The sequence below is a fragment of the Ipomoea triloba genome, chromosome 4 (assembly GCF_003576645.1).
Source record: "Ipomoea triloba cultivar NCNSP0323 chromosome 4, ASM357664v1".
In the NCBI taxonomy this organism is placed as follows: Eukaryota; Viridiplantae; Streptophyta; class Magnoliopsida; order Solanales; family Convolvulaceae; genus Ipomoea; species Ipomoea triloba.
In genome coordinates this window covers 7,815,879-7,819,790 of record NC_044919.1, presented here as the reverse complement: position 1 = coordinate 7,819,790, position 3,912 = coordinate 7,815,879, and positions in this window count along the sequence as shown.

Below are 3,912 nucleotides of genomic sequence, written 5' to 3'. Positions count from 1 at the left end.
GGGTGTGTAAACCTATTTACAAACTTATATGTATATCTATACTTCCTTGCGGGTGTGAATGGTGGTTACTTAGCAGTCTTTTGCTAATGGTTCTTCGTGTGTTTTTCAGGTTTGCCTTAAAGTCTATGCGTGAGCGCGATAGAGATACACCCGTATGAGGAGGCTTAGATAGTGGTTATGTTTTTAGATTTATGCTTTGGCTTGTGAGCCATTTGAGATTTCTTTATAAACTCTTGACTAGTGTTTGGATGTTGTGAGATTTGATTTGAGGACTATCATTTATACAGTTCAGCTTTTATGGTTAGCCTGTGCATCTAGGTTGTGTTATCTTACCTAGATGTGGCATGACGCCCCTTAGGTTTTAAATTCGCTTCCGCTACGTTTGGTTTTGGTTGAGATAGGCAGCTTGTGACACCCCAACCTTTCACAAGCTGAGATAGCTAAACTTTTGTGACACCCCAACCTTTCACAAGCTGAGATAGCTAAACTTTAACACAAAAGCTGCCTATCTCAACTATAAAACGTAACATAGCGGAAGCGATGCTGCCTATCTCAACTATAAAACGTAACATAGCGGAAGCGATTTCAAAACTTAAGGGGCATCATGCCACATCTAGGTATAACACAGCCTAGATGCACCGGCTAATCATAAAACGGACTAAGCTGTCATAGATATAAACCAAGATAAAATTCTTCAAAACATAATCCACAATCATCAAAAGTACTCAAACCACTAATCCAGAGTATACTAATAATATCTCAAGGAACACAGGCCAAAACCAAAGTCTAAACAAGGTAAACTAAGGCTAAACATCCTCATAAGGAAAGCTCTAGCGCGCTCTCGCATAACTACTCCATACCTGGAAAACACACAAAGAACCATTAGCAAAAGAATGCTAAGCAACCACCATTCACACCCGCAAGGAGATATAGATATACATAAGCTTGTAAATAGGTTTACACACCCATATAGAATATAAACACCAACGAACTGTTCAGTAGTTGAAAACGATACTCAACAATAATAAGCTGAACGAATCACAAACCAAGACTCAGTCAAACAAAGCCAATAGCCAACAACAAAGCATAATGCAATAACGAACCATAACCGAGATCCATAAGGTATCGACCGAATTAGCATAAAGAGCTCACAAAACGGACCAAGAAGGAACCCCAACTCCAACCTCCAAACCAAGTCAACCCAACCACCAAACCAAGTCAAACCACATAGTCAGAAGTCAGGAGTCAAGAGTCAATCCCGGAAAAACCGGTACACAGGGGTGACCAACCCAAAGTCAGTGGTCAAGAGCCAAACCCGGAAAACCGGTACACAGGGGTGATGAGCCCAATCACAGGGACCGAAGTCCAATCACAGGGACCGANCACCCCAACCTTTCACAAGCTGAGATAGCTAAACTTAACACAAAGCTGCCTATCTCAACTATAAAACGTAACATAGCGGAAGCGATTTCAAAACTTAAGGGGCATCATGCCACATCTAGGTATAACACAGCCTAGATGCACCGGCTAATCATAAAACGGACTAAGCTGTCATAGATATAAACCAAGATAAAATTCTTCAAAACATAATCCACAATCATCAAAAGTACTCAAACCACTAATCCAGAGTATACTAATAATATCTCAAGGAACACAGGCCAAAACCAAAGTCTAAACAAGGTAAACTAAGGCTAAACATCCTCATAAGGAAAGCTCTAGCGCGCTCTCGCATAACTACTCCATACCTGGAAAACACACAAAGAACCATTAGCAAAAGAATGCTAAGCAACCACCATTCACACCCGCAAGGAGATATAGATATACATAAGCTTGTAAATAGGTTTACACACCCATATAGAATATAAACACCAACGAACTGTTCAGTAGTTGAAAACGATACTCAACAATAATAAGCTGAACGAATCACAAACCAAGACTCAGTCAAACAAAGCCAATAGCCAACAACAAAGCATAATGCAATAACGAACCATAACCGAGATCCATAAGGTATCGACCGAATTAGCATAAAGAGCTCACAAAACGGACCAAGAAGGAACCCCAACTCCAACCTCCAAACCAAGTCAACCCAACCACCAAACCAAGTCAAACCACATAGTCAGAAGTCAGGAGTCAAGAGTCAATCCCGGAAAAACCGGTACACAGGGGTGACCAACCCAAAGTCAGTGGTCAAGAGCCAAACCCGGAAAACCGGTACACAGGGGTGATGAGCCCAATCACAGGGACCGAAGTCCAATCACAGGGACCGAAGTCCAATCACAGGGACCGACAGTCCAATCACAGGGACCGAAGTCCAATCACAGGGGTAATCAACCCAATCACAGGGACCGAAGTCCAAAGTCAGAAGTCAATAGTAGCACAATAGTCAACTCCAATCAACAACCACCAACAACATCAACCAAACCACCATCACAACCTCATACCCCAACATCAACTCAAAGCAACCAAACAAAGTGTTCATCTGAAATATGAACACAACCAACTCCCAGATTATGAATCAAAGAATCAATAGATCAAGAATACCAAAAATGGAAACCGAAGACATGAGTCAATACTCCAAGATATGGTATAAAATACCCAATAAATGACATGAATAAATACTCCAAAAACATGGCAAAAATACCCAACAAAACAATCCAACAATAATCAGAAACAAAGGACCAACGACAGGCAACAACAACAGAAGACAGTTCACTGGAATCAGATTCCCAGCAAACGTGCGGAGCACCTCAACGGACCACTGCCTTCCGCCGGCCTCCTCGGCGAGAAGGAGACGGCCTCCCTCAACGGGCCTCTCCCTTCCGCCCGGACCTACCGTCGCCACCTTGCGGAGCACTTCGACGGGTTACATTGTGCCGCCCAAGTGTTCCGCAAGGCCAAACCCGAAACCCTTCCCAGAACAGTTCTGCCCAGATCAACAATCCAACTTCCAGAATACAAAATCAGACCAAATACACTCACATTTCATCCAATTTAGAGTCCAAAAATAGGGAAATCCATAGCATCATTGATCATACAACACTAGGCAAAAGATCAAGATGAAATCCAACAAATATGTCCAAGAAATAGGGCTAAACAACAAGAATTTCAGGATTTCCAATCACCAATTAATCATCATATAGAATAGGAGTGTAAAATAGATTTTAGTGGACATGATGGTTACCTTTGAAGCGTATTTAATCCAAAAGCGTACTTAACCCATAGCAACACCAAACTCAAAGCTCGGTTCATAATCGTGAACCTGAGGAATTAACATAATCTAATACCATCACTATAGGCTACTAATAATAATAATATTAATATTCCTACTCGGTCCGTATTAATTATCTATAGTCCATGCTTAGAGGCTAATATAACACAATTATTGTAAACCATACTAATCTAAACTTAAGCTATAACACTATAACTAAAGCTAAAACTAAAAGCTTAATTAATAAACCATAAGAGGTTACCTTAAAACATAATGCTTAGCCCTGGAGTCGAACCCGAGCCCTCAAGCCTAACATCCAAGCATCATACCACTGAGCCGCGTTGTTCCTTGTGTTATGTTGCGCGATCACCAAGTTATTAACCATCCGCTGAACTCCCGATCACCATCGTCGAAGCCTCCTTGTCGAACCGGTGCTCACGTTTGACGGAGGAAGGCATGCCGTTGCTGCACTTGCTCGCTTCAACGTGCGGAGGAGGAGAGACCGCCCGCATCCACCGTTGCTGCTGGCCGAACGGAGAGGAGCGCTCCGTCGCTGCTGTCCGCTACTCTGCAACGTCGCGAAACCGGAAAAGCTCGCCGAGTTGTGACTCTGCTCGTACTGTCGGAAAAAGAGAGGGATGCCGCCGGTTCTCGTTGGCCTTCAGCTTCTGCCGCCGTCGCCGTAGGAAAGAACAGAGAGGATG